This window comes from Phascolarctos cinereus, unplaced genomic scaffold (assembly GCF_003287225.1).
Source record: "Phascolarctos cinereus isolate Bilbo 61053 unplaced genomic scaffold, phaCin_HiC Scaffold_4;HRSCAF=312, whole genome shotgun sequence".
Taxonomy (NCBI): domain Eukaryota; kingdom Metazoa; phylum Chordata; class Mammalia; order Diprotodontia; family Phascolarctidae; genus Phascolarctos; species Phascolarctos cinereus.
In genome coordinates this window covers 680,897,475-680,913,423 of record NW_027555847.1, presented here as the reverse complement: position 1 = coordinate 680,913,423, position 15,949 = coordinate 680,897,475, and the positions used below count along the sequence as shown (strand labels likewise).

The following is a 15,949-nucleotide window of genomic DNA, read 5'->3' as shown; positions in this document are numbered from 1 at the left end:
AATGAAGCAATTGGAAGATAGTGACTTTATGAGAAATCATGACACAGTAGAACAAATCCAAAAGAATGAAAAATTAGAAAACAATGTGAAATATCTCATTAGAAAAACAACTGACCTGGAAAATAGATCCAGGAGAGAGAATTTAAAAATTATTGGACTATCTGAAAGCCATGATCAAAAAAAGAGCCTAGATATCATATTTCAAGAAATTATCAAGGAAAAACTGCCCTGATATATTAGAACCAGAGGGCAAAATAGACATTGAAAGAATCCACAGATCTCCTCCTGAAAGAGATCCCCAAAGGAAAACTCCTAGGAATATTGTAGCCAAATTCCAGAGTTCCCAGGTCAAGGAGAAAATATTACAAGAATTTTTTTATGAAACAATTATTTTAATGTTTGAAAACCAAATTTATTTGGAAAAGTGTGTTGTATCTCATTACATCGGAAAATGTATATGAATTGCACATTTATAACCTGTATCTGATTGCTCATCATCTCAGGGCAGAAGGAGGGGAGAAAGGGAAGAAGGGACAGAATTTGGAACTCAAAACTTTTGAAAATGTTAAAAAAATTGGAGCAACTAGGTAGCACAGTGGATAGAGCACTGGCCCTGGAGTCAGGAGGATCTGAGTTTAAATCCAGCCTCAGACATATAACACTTACTAGCTGTGTGACTCTGGGCAAGTCACTTAACCCCAATTGCCTGGCAAAAATAAAACAAAAAAAAGTTTAAAAATTGTTTTAAAATGTAATTGGGGGAAAATTAAATATGTATACATTTTTTTAAAAATAAGAAATAAAATGTACATGGAAGCATTTTGGAAATGGTAAAATCCTATATGTTAATAGAAAGTAGAACATATATTCTTTAACTTGGGAACTTCATTTAACAGAACTTCTGGCAGAGAGAACCCCAAGAGGTCTGCCTCAGTTGATTAGCTGATTTTGAAAGCCAATCAGGTTAATTGTGAGCAAGGGGCCATGTTTGTACAGTGTTAAGTCAGCTATTCCTTTACCCTTCTCCTAAGGAAGAGGAATAAAGAAATTAGCTCTTCTGAAAAATAACTAGTCCTTAGGTTTATTCCAAGAATCTATGGTTTCATTGGGGGGGGACAGGGGTGGTATTCAATCTCTGCACCTATGGAGATGCTACCCTTCCTTCCACACCTTAGTAAAAGATCTTTATGAGTGATGAGAGGCTGAAAAACTCCTCACCCCTAGGCCAATTTTCTGGCAGTAAGCTTCTCTGAACTTAGGTAGGCCAATCTTAGGACAAAGGGATGGGCCCATCCATATTCCAAACCTTTCTAACTTGCTAGGAATTTGCTGGTGTTTACATTGGCACCTCCGTGCCTAGTGGATGCATCTGAGGAAGGCTTTTGTGGAAGAGAAAACTGGTTGTTTTTCCCAGAAAACACCAGCTCAAAGGTAGTCTCCAATGGAATAGCTAGCTACGAAACAAAAGCTTGACTCGCCTTGTTCCCTCTGTCTGTGAGACTGCCTGGACTCTGAGCTCACTTTCCTTTTGATCCCTTCAGGAGGCCCAATAGTGTTGAAGGAGCTGGGGCCAGGCGGTTTCTGTTTCACAGAGGTCGCTTCTGTTTTCATTTCTGGTAAAGCAGATGTTGAAACATCAATTAGACTTCTGTTTCTCTACATAAAATAGAGGTTCTTAATTTTGTTTCTGTCCTGGACCCTTGTGGAAGTCTAGCGAAGTCCTCAGAATCATGTTGTTAAATGTCAAAAGTAAAATGCAGGGAATTACAAAGAAAATCAATTCTATTGAACTACAGATGTGATTTTTTTTCTCATCCAAGTTCATGGACCCCTTGAATCGCTAACATAAAGGAATGCTGTTGTTGGTTGTTTTTTCTTTTCCCCTCTCGGTCTTGAAGAAGAGTTCAAAGCCCTTTCTCTTTCTCAGAGTTCTCTCACTTAATTTCTAAGGGTTGGGAGACCTAGGATTTCTTTTGCTTACACTGCCTAACCAGAAACTCTTATTTCTCCTTCTCCCCCCTAAAATCCAAAAGGATCCTGGGAGAGGTATCTTTATTGCTAAGATGCTATGATTTTTTTTATAGAAGCAGCCTCGGCGGTGACACCTTGGATAGAGTACTGGACCTGAAGTCAGGAAGACTCATCCTTCTGAGTTCAAATCCGGCCTTAGACACTTACTAGCCATGTGACCCTGGGTAAGTCACTAAACTCTGTTTGCCCCAGTTTCCTTATTTGTGAAATGAGCTGCAGAAGGAAATGTCAAACCACTTTGGTATCTTTGCCAAGAAAACCCCAAATGGGCTCATGAAGCATCAGACATGACTAAAAACGATGAAATAACAACAAAAATATAATGACCAAGTTTGGCCTTGGAGGAGAGTTGAGAAAAAATACCTCTCTTCCTTCTTTGCAGAAGTAGGAGACCATGAGTGCAGAATGTTACTTACACTGTCAGATGGATAAGGACACTGGTCCATTTTGCTGAATTGCTTTTTTCCTTCCTCCTATTTAAAATCTTTGTTACAAGGGATGGCTCAGGGCAGCTAGATGTCACAGTGGACAGAGTACTAGCCCTGGAGTCAGGAGGAGCTGAGTTCAAATTTGGCCTCAGACACTTGACACTAGCTGTGTGACCCTAGGTAAGTCACTTAACCACAATTGCTCGCTCCGCCCCCCCAAAACAAACCCAAAGGATGGCTCACTGGAGAAGGGAGAGGGGAGGGATACATTTGGAAGTGAAGGTGATGTAACAAAGAAAAATATTGTAATCATGGCAAATTTTTAAAGAAATGCTATGATTCTAACAGTTTAGACTGTATGATTCTGAGAGTCTCGTGATCTGTGCTTTCAGAATTAATTTTATATCACTCAACACTTTCTGGTTGATTTGCTGCCAAAGTGAAATATTTCCTGAGCCATTTTGGAAGAAATTGAACCAGGAAACGGAGGACAACACAGAGTTAGCAGGAAAACACATTTCAGGATCAGCAACGATTAGAATTGGGACTATTAGAGTGGATGAGAAAGAAGGTGAAGGAAAAGAACCCCACCCTGCATAAAACAGGAATTTGTGGACTTACAATGGCCCCACTTGGATTCTCCACAGTAAGAATTCTTAACCTGGGCTCCGTCTATGCAGGAGTGGTCCAGTGATAGATTTCAGGAGTCTGTGAACTTGGGTGAGAAATCAATTAAAGCTTTATTTTCTCTAATCTCTCACTGAAATTTGTCATTTCCTTCCATTGTTAATTTCTTTAAGAAACATGATTCTGAGAAGGGGTCCATAAGCTTCAACGTGACTCAGAAATGGTTAAGAACTCCTGGTCTATATGTCTCCCCAGGGCTTTACTTCTGATATTCTATGTTTGGTGGTTCGTCGGCAATGTTAAAGAACTGTGAATGGGCCTACAGTGCAGAATGTCAGAGTCCACAAGGGACTTTGGAACGTGGGGAATAGAATGGCAGAGCCAGGAAGGCCCTCGGAACACAAACTGTCCCCCCCTCCAAACACAAATTGTCAGAGCTGAAAGAGCCTTTAGAACCTAGAATGTCAGCATATAGAAGAAGCTGTAGATACCCTTTAATCGAACCCCTTTGTCCCACATTACATAAACTGATCATTGTCAGACTACCCCAGGTTACACACAAATTAGTAAAATGAGGCTCAAAGAGGGGAAGAAGCTTGCCTAAAGTCACCTAATTAGTTAAATGTACACACCCGTATTTGTCTACGCATTCCTCTGCTTAGCTTAGTACTTGTCTCATAGTACTTATCTCTTGATATATATGTGTTGACTGATTGAAGGACTAACACAAGTGGTTTGAGAAAAATGTTTTGTGCCTTAATCTTTAAAGGCTTCCAGTTTTTGTGACTCCCTTAGGAAGCCAAAAATACTTCCACAGTTAATTTAAAAGGCTTCTTTGAAATCTAAACTAATGCTACAGGCACAATCCACATGGATGTCATTGGAGCATCTCACTGTTTGTCTTTGCTCTGACAATTTTATTTGAAAAAAACCTTCCACTAAAATTTTTTTTCGACTGGACTATTGGCCCAGTTGTTACATAATTCAAAATTTTTTTTGGCTGGCCCCACTGAGGAAAAAGTGCCTCAGTCACAGCAAGTGTAAGTGACTTACAGACAGTATGGGTGAGAAGAAAGACTTCTGACTTGTCCTCTAGCCACTAACGTCTTGTAATTTAAACATTCAGATCAAATGAGGGAACGAATGTAAAGAACTTTACAAACATTATAGAAATACAAACATTTTTTGTTTTTGTTTTTTTTGTTGTTTTTGCTGGGGTTTTTTTGAGGGAGAGTTTCTGGATTTATGGTGTCATCAGTGTAGGGAACCCCCCCGGGGGGAGATTTACTTCTCCCGATATAGATCAGATGATTGCCCCAGGCTACTTGCCCTGGGTCCCACAACCAGTAGGCAGGACTTGAGCCTTTCTTCCATGCTGCCTCTCTAGTTAACTATTATTACATTTAAGATGCTCTCTGTGAGAAGGAAGTAGAGTCTTGTACTGAAAAACATCCTAGCGTTGGAATCGGAAAACAATGTTTTGAGTCCTGGATTGTGCCAGGACAAGGTGTGACTTTGGTAAATCACCTCCCCTCTCTAGGTTTCTCATATTCTTGATCTTTAAAACGGCAATGATAATGCCCAGCCAATCTCTTTTACCGAGATAGTCTGAACATTAATGGAAATCAAGTAAGTAAGAGGCTTAGTAAGCTTTAAAGTACTTTGGCAATGTGAGTTATTAATAGCAGCAAAGGAAACAGTACTACGTCCATCATCAGCAAAAGGGAAGTAGCCCTAATGTACATCATGGGAAGCAAAGGTCCCTTCACTGTCATAGCCAACTAGGACTTCATTCCATTAGCTTCCCAGCAGAGGTCTTTTTGATTCTCAAAGTCTAAAAGGCCCGGTCCTGGCAGGGAACAGAAACTCCTCAGCCACAGCTGCTAGTCATCAGTGGGTTTGTGAGCTCCATAATTAGGCTAGCGGTTCTTCCCAGCATGTCAACCCACATGGTCCAAAAGGAGATAAAGTGGGAGACAGCCAGGACTCCTCTGCTCTACTGGACAGTAGATTTAAAGGTGCCCCAAGGCTAAGAAATGTGCAAGGAGGAAGCCACACTCAGATAGGAGACTGCAAACTTAGAGTCAGGAAGTCCCTCAGAAAATAGGATGTCAGAATAGGGAGGGTGCTTAAAACACAGAATGTCAGAGCTGGGAGGGCTCTGAGGACATAGAACATCAGGCTTGGGTGGAGTGGGCCTTAGATAGAATAGAGAATATCAGAGCTGAGAGAGCCCTTAGAACCCAGAATGTCAGGGCTGGGAGGACCCTAGAATGTCAGAGTTAGGAGGCCCTTAAAACACAGAATGGCAGAGCAGGGTGATGGAGGCTCTTAGATAAAACAGAGAATGTCAGTGTGGGAGGACCTTTAGAACCCAGAATGTTAGGCCTGGGAAGACCCTAGAATGTCTGAGCTGGGAGGACCCTTAGAACACATAATTTCAGGGTAGGGATAGCCGTAAGAACTCTGACAAGAACTATAGAATTTTTTTCTCTCTTGGCCTTCCTCCAGTCAATCCCTCTTCTCTGGATATTGAGGGAAGCAGCCCTGGATAATTGCAATAACCCTACCCAACTGATCTCAGAAGAAATTTAGACATGAAGGTACAATTTGAGCTTGGAGGATTAAAGGCCTCTGCTGACCCATAGGAAGTGCTAGTATGGGCAGGAGATATAACACCAAGATGTTGGGCAGAGTAGAGAGAAAGGACTACAGAATCAGCCTGACTCAGCCTGGGATAACTGGATTAAACATGAGGGGGCAGCTAGAGGCACAGTGGATAGAGCACTGGCCCTGGAGTCAGGAGGACCTGACTTCAAATCCAGCTTCAGACACATGATACTTGCTAGCTTTGTGACCCTGGGCAAGTCACTTAACCCCGATTGCCTCACCAAAGAACAAACAAAAACAAACTGGATTAAACATGAGAAGGGGGCGGTGTGTTCCTGACCACTGGCCATGCTGCCATGAGACCAACTGGATGTCCTGTAGGGATATTTAAACTCAACAAGCTCCAAATTAAACTCATTTTCTTTCCCTAAAAATAAATTGTGGGGGCAGCTAGGTGGTGCAGTGGTTACAGCACCAGCCCTGAAGTCAGGAGGACCTGAGTTCAAATCCGTCCTCAGACCAAACACTTGACACTCACTAGCTGTGTGACCCTGGGCAAGTCACTTAACCTCAATTGCCTAAAAAAAAAAATTGTGGCACAGGAACATAATGGAATTTTGCTGTATGAAACGAATATGAGAAATCCAGAGAAGCATGAGATGACTTATACAAATTGACAATACAAACTTAGAAGTAACCAGAGAAAAACAATATTTGCAAAGACAATAACAGGAAATATAACAAAATAATAAAATAAATAATAATAATAAATAATAAAATTAAAATAAAATTAAATAAAAATAAAATAATACAATAAAATAATAAAAAAATAATAAAAGGAAAATAAAGACAGCTGAACACCTTGGAATGGGCAGGCTCGGGCCCCAGAGAAAGTAAACCAGCTTGAATCGGTGATATGTCAAGGCGACAAGAAACCACTGAGGGTGCCACCATCTTCCCAGTCCCCCAGGTTCACGATCTGGGCTTCATTGTGAAATCCTGACTTTCTCACACACCTCCCCCGCCCAAATCCAGCCTGTTGCCAAATCCTGTTGATTCTGCCTTTGAAAAATCTCTTGTATATCCTCCCCCTCCTCTCACACTGCTGCCACCTGGGTCTGAGCCCTTATCACCTCACTGCACCACCCTGCTGGTGAGTGTGTGTCTGCCTCAAGTATCTCCCCACTCTAGTCCATCTTCTTCCTACCTATCAAAACTATCAAAGTGATCTTTCTAAAGTGCAGGTTTTGTTGGGAAGGACATGGGGAAAATGAGACATTAGTGTACTGTAACTGGTTGGAGCTATGAACTGATTCAACCGTTCTGTGGAGCAGTTTGGAACTGTGCTCAAGTGGCTATAAAACCATGCATAAACCATGCATACTCTTTGACTTAGCAATACCAGTACTAGGTCTGTATCCCAAAAGAAATGGAAAAAAAAAGACAAAAAGGAAAAGGACCTGTGTGTATAACAGTATTTAGCAACTCATTTCTGGGGGCAAAGAACTGGAAATCGAGGGGATGCCCATCAATTGGGGAATGGCTGAAAAAGTCGTGGCATGTGATTATGATGGCACAGTTCTATAAGAAATGATGAGCAGGAGGCTCTCAGAAACACCTGAAAAGACCTGCACGGGCTGATGTAAAGTGAGATGTACTGTGTACAAAGTAACAGCAATATTGTAGGATGATCAGCTGTGAATGACTTAGCTATTCTTAGCAATCCAAGACAGCTCTGAAGGACTTATGATGAAAAATGCTATCCATTCCCAGAGAAAGAACTGATGGTGTCTGAATAAATTGAAGCATGCTTTTTTTCTTTATTTTTCTTGAGGTTTTTTTTGGTCTGTGTTTTCTTTCGCAACAAGACCATCATGGATATGTTTTGCATGACTATGCATGTATAAATTATATTTAACAGCTTGCTTTCTCAATGGCGTGATAGAGAGGAAGCAAGGGAGAGAATTTGGAAGTCAAAGTTTTATAAACGTATGTTAAAAATTGTTTTTATGTGTAACTGGGGTAAAATAAATAAATTTTAAAAAAAAAGAAATCTAGAAAAACAAAAACAAAGTGCAGGTCTGACCATGTCACCCTTACCCCCCCCACTCTACCCTCCTCCTCCCCCTACATTCCAGAGGTTCCCTATTACCTCCAGTATCAAATATAAAATCTTCTGTTGAGCTTTTAAAATCATAATCTGACATGCTCCTATCTTTCTAGCCTTCTTACACTTTACTCACTTCCCATGTCCTCTGTGATCCTATGGCACTGAGCCTCTTTGCTTTTTCTCATACAAGACCCTTCATCTACTAACTCCAGACAGTTTCACTACCTTTTTCTTATTCCTAGAATTCTCTTGTTCCTCATCTCTGGCTTCCCTGACTTCCTTCAAGTCTCAGCTAAAATCTCACCATCTGCAAGAAACCTTTCCAGATCTGCCTGTATCACTAAGGCCTTCCTTCCAGATTACTTCCAATTTAACGGGTCAATAGCCTGTCTGAACATAGTTGTTTGCATCTTGTCTCTCCCGTTGGACTGCGAATCCTTTGAAGCCAGGGACCATCTTGCCTTGCTTTTTCTCTCCAGTACTTAATGCAGTGCCTGGCTTCATAAATGCTCGTTCACTGACTACGAGTAAGACAGCGACAGGGGAAGTGCACTCCTATCCACTGGCCTTACTACCATGAGGGCAAAGATAATAATAATAAAAATAGCTAGCATTTGTACAGTCCTTTAAGGTTTACAAAGCACTGTTACGTATATCATCTCATTTTATCCTTACAGCAACCTTAGGAGGTAAGTGTATATGTGTGTGCGTGTATGTGTATGGACACACACATGTGCCCACATATGCCTCAGTTTACCCAGAATACGACCAAGATGAGAGATCTAAGTTTTCTCAAACAAGATTAGCTTTTGCAGAGGCAACTGGAATATTATTAAATACTGTGGATCATGCTATAAGTATCATATCCTCTGAGTGTTCTGAGACTAGATGCATTTCCACAGAGAGCCAGGCTGTGTAGGAAGCCAAATGTTCTCAGAGAGTGTGTCTCCAACCACAAATGTCTTGTTATCTCAATGTTATATGGTCGAGGAGGCCTTTTTATCTCCTCCTCCTTCCTGGAAGTGAGAGGTATCCAGCCATTATCCATAATACACATTTTCCAAATGCATCAATCAACTGGGTGGATATTTTTCCCCTCCCTTACACACCCCCATGCACATAGGATCCTCAGGGATTGGTCAGGTGAGGTGAGGGGAGTAATGGAGAGGAGGAGTGGAGGTGGGTGAGGGAACTAAGGGAAGGGAGGGAGTGAAGTGCAGGTGACCCTTAAACTGCCCATGGCACCCTCTCTTGACTCTGGGGAACAGGGAACTCAACCTGCCTCCGTAGGTGGCCATTATTAACCCCTTTTCCATAAGGAAACTAAGGCTTACTAGTCAAGTAACTTGCCCAAGGTCATATAGCTAATAAATATAGTTTGAACTCAGGTCTTCCTGATTTTAGGTCTATTACTCTATCCATTGTGCTCTAAGAGATAGCAGAACTATATGGTACAAGAGAGAGATCCAGAATGGGATGACTGCACTGGAGCTCAACACAGGGAGATTGAAAATCGCCTAAGAGAGCCCTGAGTATTCCCTTCCATTCCTCCCCCAAACACACACACGCACACTTAGCCTCGAGACAGGCCTTTCCCTGAGGAATTTCACTACTGGGACCTTACCAGCTGAGCACTGCAGCAAAGGATGTCAGGAGCCAGCTATGGAGAGGAGCAGGCAGGACGGTGCCCAGAGAGGACAATGCCCAGGACAGAGGAAGAGCCAATGTAGGAAGAGGTGACAATGAGCAACCTTGTGGTGCCACTTGCTGGGCCCCCAAAAGCCTCAGGAAGAGCCATTTTTTGAGGGGCCACACTAGAGGAAACACCTGCGGGAAATCCAACCTATAAATGGCTGAAACTATATAGACCTCTGGGAATCTACTGTAATATTCCATTAGCTTCATGTTTGGCAGTCCATTCCCCAGCTGGTGGGCACTAACTGTGGTTTCTTAGCTATTCCCAAAAGTGCTGCTATGAATATTTTCAGGGGATATAGGACTTTTTTTTTTTCTGTCTTTGGCCTCTTTGGTCAAAAACTTTTGGTCAAAAAAAAACTGTGGGTACTTCATTAAAAAAAAAAAAACAACCAACAACTATCTCATGGCTGTTTTCATGTCACTCACTAAATGAAGCCAGGGTCCAAACTTGCAGAAATTCTAAGACTAGGCAGGGTATGGGAGTCATCAGTTACCGTCCTGCTTACTTGTGTGGCAATAAGGTGAGGTGCGGTAGGGAGAGTGTAAGAGCTGGCATCAGGAAGACCAGAGTCTGAAACATGTCTTAGATACTTACTAGCTATTCGACCCTGGGCAAGTCACACTGAATCTCTCCCAGCCTCACTTCCCTCCCCTGTAAAATGGGATTAATAACAATACCTCCTCAACAGGGTTATTGGGAAAATCGAATGAAATAACACATATGAAGAGCTTTGTGAACCTTAAAGCCCTGTACAAATGCCAGCTGTTATCATTCACGGCAAATCCTGGGAAATCTCTAGGATCCTCAGTGCATATGACTGGAGACAATGAGCTTTGTCTGTTACAGGCAAGGTCTGTCTCTGTGGGAACTGGAATACTTTCTGCCCTTAGATTCTGCCTGGAAGATTCCTCTCCTGCTATATAGAATGTATGTCATATTCTACAGGTGTTTTCAAATATTACCAGCAAATAAGAGTTCTTGTTTTTCATGAGCTCTGGTGTGACCCATTGGGTTTCCCTGATCTGTAAATAAACCTGTTCTTTCCTTGAGCTTCACCAACCATGAGTTTGCAAAAGAAGTTGATGAAAGTAGAGTGGACGATGTCAGATGTCTGCTTAGGGGAATGAGCCAAAGTGAGAAATCTCCTAAAATGTACTTGGGACCTTCATATTATGTAAGAACAGGAGGATACAGGAGCCTGCTTGAACTATTCTCTAGAGCCCATGGTTAAATTTTCAAGGTGAGCGTTGACACCTTGGAAATCAGCAAATACTATAAATCGGGATTTTTAAAAATTGATTATAAATCAATAAATAAAGCATTGAGTAATAAATAATCAGTAAAGAAAGTAATTGAGAAAATGTTAATAACATGAATTAACTTAGAAGTGCATCATGTGAACATTTTTTTTTCAGAGAGAGGTTGTCTAACTTTTATTATCACAATTTATGTGAGAGCTGGAAGAAGCTTTACAAACCATCTGCTTCAGCGTTTAATTTCATAGATAAGGAAACCTCCACCTTCAAAAGGGGAAGGGGCTTGGCTTATCTCTCTGACTCTAAAATTTCTATGTCCATATCTCTGAACTCAAATAGCTTTCATTATCGTTCTCATTTCAGCTTTCAATTATAAATTTTGATTATAAATTTTTTATTGTAAATTTGATTATATGCTTATGTATGAAACTGTAGTCTATTCTTAATGTATTTTATGAAGTTTGAAAGATATTTAGATTTCCCCATAAACTTGTTGATGGGGATGGGATCTGAACCCCTAAAAGGAAAAGATCATGTCTTTGGGATCTGGACCCCAAAAAGGAAAAGCCCTACACTTTTCCATGTGGCCAAATCTCTGGCCTTCCCCTGAATGTATAATCCTATCAACGGGCCTTTCATTATTGCCTATGCCCAATCTCCCAATTCTCTGTTACCCTTAATCCTACCTAAGCTCCATTCTCCCTTGGCCACCTGGTCCAGGTCTCTGGCATTGTTACCTCACAGCCACCCCAGACTACTTGGCCACTCCTAGATCCCTCCCACATTCTTTCTGTATATAAGGTCCATCTGGCCTCCATTAAGGTGCTCTGATTCTTAAGATCTAGCCCCCTTGCATTAGCAATACAAATGCTTAGATTCCTTAAGATTCTGGCTAATATGGCAGATTTGGATTCTTTAAATCTCACCGACCCCTGATCAATGTTCTAATAAACCTTATCTTTGGCTGAAAGAAGGCTTGGGTCAAATTCATTCCGTCAGGATCTGCATGTTGTGATTTTGGGGTCCCAGCACCTATAAACCTCAACATTGTGACAAATATCTCAAGTTTGGGCCATTTAACAAAAATTACAGCTCTGGCATGCCAATGCCTTACCTACCTGTCTCAGTTTCCATAATGGGGGTTTCAGACAGAAAGATTTGTAATGGTCTATCCAGCCCTTATACCCTATTCCCTAGGCCATCTTCTAGTGCTTGATAATCTTATGTTGCTTTTTTTTTTTTAGTGAGGCAATCGGGGTTAAGTGACTTGCCCAAAGTCACACAGCTAGTACCTGTCAAGTGTTTGGTCTGAGGCTGGATTTGAACTCAGGTCCTTCTGACATCAGGGCCGGTGCTCTATCCACTGTGCCACCTAGCTGCTCTGATAATCTTATATTTCTCAAATTCCAATCCAACCCCGTTGGGCCTGGAGGAGTAGGGAGGAGACGAAAAGGTTTCAGAAATAGTCCTTAAACAATGAATGTACCATGATGTGTGTTGGTTCCAGCTCTTGGACGTTCCTGGAATGTTTGGAAACAGTTGCACACCACAGTGCCAGTACTATCTAGCAGGAGTGAACTCTCCCAATCAGAATCAAAGGACAGAAAGAAGAAACTGACCTTGCCTTGCTTGTAACAAATAAAGCCCATTGTCTTCCTACTATATCAGGCCTCCTGGAAGCTTTGCAAGATTTGCTGTGAAATAACCAGACAATAATGGGCAAGTCTCTAGACCAGGCCTTGGGATTTCTTCGCGTTCATCAGGTGACTTTGGTGAGTTATCTTTAAATTGATTAGAATGAGATTATTATTATTTTTTTTTAGTGAAAAATTCCCCACTGTGAAGCTGAGACACCGAAGAAGTCAAAGCTAGACCTTGAGTCAGGAAGACCTGAGTTCAAATGTGGCCTCAGACAGTTAAAAGTCAGGAAGACCTGAGTCAGCAAGTCACTTAATCTCTCTCTGACTCAGTTTCCTCACCTGTAAGGTGAGGAGAATAATAGCACCTACCTTCTAGGATTGTTGTAAGGATCAAACGAGATAATTATTTTAAAGTGCTTAAGGTACGGTGTAGTAGGCACTATATAAATGTTAGTTATTATTATTATTATTATTATTATTGCAACTTTCTTCTGACTCCATGTGTTTTCACTGGCTGTCCTCCATAGCTGGAATTCTCTTGCCTATTGGCCTCTGTCTCTTGGCTTTCCCAGCTTCCTTTAATTCTTACTTAAAGTCCTATCTTCTGCTAGAAGCCTTTTGAGATTTGCCTTAATCTTCTTACCTTTCCTTCTGTGATTATCTCTGATTTATCTGGTCTATGTCTTATTTCCACATATTTGTTTGCATGTTGTCTCATCCATTAGATCATAAGTTCCTTGAGGGCAGAGATTCTTGTATTTCCCCTCCCCTGCCCAGGTAAATAGTTAAAGCTTATTGCGTTGCCCTGACTTGATACCTAAAGATAGACTGAAGGAATGGAGGGAAGGGAATAATAACTATCTTCAAGTATTTCAAGGACAGTTATATGGAAAGAAAGATTTGACGTATGACAGTAGGAGCAAAGGACAGAAATAGGAGCAGTGAGGCAAAACAGATTTGGCATTAACATAAGGAAGGCATTTCTTTTTTTTCCCTTTTTTTTGGGTCTAGGCAATGGAGGTAAGTGACTTGCCCAGGGTCACACAGCTAGTAAGTGTTAGCTGTATGAGGTCAGATTCGAACTCAGATCCTCCCGACTTCAGGGCCGGTGCTCTATCCACTGTTCCACTTAGGTGTCCCTGGGAAGGCATTTCCAATACTGTGCATTATCCCACTGTAGAATGGTCTATCTCAGGTAAGTAGGAAGATCCCCATCACTGAAGGTGTGTAAGAAGGAAGTGGATGAATTCCGATTAACTACAATGGGAAGAAGATGCCTTCAGATCTGAAATTCTACAGTTTTACATTTTGTACTCAAACTGCCAATAGTTGAGCAAAGAAAGAGTCTTTGTCCTTATCCAAATAGTTAGTGTTGCTAGGAACTTTTCTCCAAAGTGGCCTTGAAATTTTTTTCTCACTTGCTCATTGCATCCAATGAAGGTCATGTCATGCTTCCTGTTTGCATGAACTGTGGGCATTGCAAGTGTCTTTGTATCAATGTTGTGCAGAAAATGTTAGCTGTAGCAATAAAAGAAGAAAAAGAAATTGAAGGAATTAGAATAGTCTATAAGGAAACAAAACTATCACTCTTTGTGGATATGATGGTATACTTTAGAGAATATTCAAGAATCAACTAAAAAACTGGTTGAATTAACAACTTTAGCAAAGCTGCAGGATATAAAATAAAACCACATAAATCATAAGCATTTCTATATATTACCAACAAAGTTCAGCAGCAAGAGATAGAGAAATATCATTTAAAATAACTGTAGATGGGTCAGCTACAGGGTGCAGTGGCTAGAGCTCCAGCCTTGGAGTCAGGAAGACCTGAGTTCAGATCCGGCCTCAGACACTTGACACTTGTTGTGTGACCCTGGACAAGTCACTTAGCCTCAATTGCCTCACCAAAAAGCAAAAAAAAATAAATAAGATATCATATATAATTATATCTTATTTGTAATATATAATGACAATATAAATATAAATTTACATATAATTTATTATATATTAACAGTATAAATATAACCATATAAAGTTGACAATATGAAATATTTGGGAGTCTACCTGCCAAGACAAACCCAGGAACTATATGGACAGAGTTGCAAAACAACTCTTGGCACAAAGAAACTCACATCTAAACAATTGGGAAAACGTCAATTGCTCATGGGTAGGCGAAGCCAACATAATAAAAATGACAATTGTTCCCAAATTAATTTACGTATTCAGTGCCATACCAATCACACTACCAAAAAATGTATTTTATAGAGCTAGGAACTCTCTAATTGATTCCAGTCTAGAGTTTATTAGCATTTGAGCGCCCTCTGGTGGCATCAGTTGAGCCGGGCTTTTCACCTAATCAAAGGCACATTAGCAAGTAATCATAAAATCTCAGAACCAGAAGACCCGAGAGGTTATCCGGTCCAACCCGGATCACGTCTATAAAATTCCACAAGTGGGATCATCATGCCTCTGCTTAAAGATCCTCAAAGAGAAGAGATGCAGTCCGTTCCACTTTTATACAGTTTTCATCGGTAGGGAGTTTTTTTTCCCTTTTGTTAAGCTGAAATTCACCCGCGATTCTTCCCCACGCTGTTCCTCCTTCTGCCCTCTGGGGGCCAAGCAGAACAAGTTGAATCCTTCCGTGGAATCGCAGATTCACAGAATGAGAAGGGATCTCTGAAATCACCTACATAAACCTGGCGCTGACTAGCAATCCCCATATCTTTAGGGCTGTGGGAAGAGTGCCCAACTTGGAGTTCTCGGACCAGAGTTCCAACCCCAACTCCGCAGCTTACTTCCTACTTGACTTCAGCAAGTCACTTAACCTCTCTCTGCCTCAGTTTCCTCAGCTGCAAAATGGGAGTTGTTGGACCAAATGCCATCTATCCAGCTCTACCAGCTGAAAAGAGGCAGCGGCAGACTTGGAGTGAAGAAGTTCTGGGTTCAAATCCCATTCCTGGTACAGTCAACCCTCAACAATCAGGTGTTTAACTTTTGAGACTTCAAGCATTCTCATGATTTTATTGGCAAATTCATTTTCACTTTGCAATTGACAACAGACACAGTAGAGGGGGAAAAAATGAGAGGCGAGCCGTGTGCAAGTTTGTGGAGCGGTTGGTATCACTCTGCATGCATTCGTTGCATATTTTCATTGTTTGCCTTTAAAACTCAAGTTTTGTGTTGCAATTATGCCCCCAAAGCACACTGCAAGTCCTTTGGGCTCTAAGGCCAAGCATGCAAAGTCAGTGATGTGACTTAGTGAGAAAATGCAGGTGTTAGATGAATGTCTGCAGCTTCTATTGACCTAATCAACCAGCTGCTAGAGTTATTGAGGTTGTGATCCCATCATTGATTGATCACATAGCCTAAGGTTAAAAGTCAACTCTGATATGTTTCCATACTCCAAGACCATTAAGGATCTCAAATAGTCCACAAATGTTATTGAGGGATTATTTCAAGCTGGTCCATTCTTCACAATCTCCAACGCCATCCACCAGCCATAAAGGACAGTGTTGGAGGTGATGCTGAGACCTCAACAGTCTCTGTCT

At 41.2% G+C, this 15,949-nt stretch overlaps 1 long non-coding RNA gene across 1 annotated transcript; it reads left to right on the top strand.

The window, feature by feature from the left end:
- Positions 1-1,294: 1,294 nt before the first annotated feature.
- On the top strand, positions 1,295-3,212 carry LOC110223509 (uncharacterized). The gene is made up of 4 exons (XR_013485761.1): positions 1,295-1,431; positions 2,085-2,195; positions 2,528-2,639; positions 2,852-3,212. It is a non-coding gene; the product is annotated as an uncharacterized LOC110223509 (long non-coding RNA).
- Positions 3,213-15,949: the final 12,737 nt, after the last annotated feature.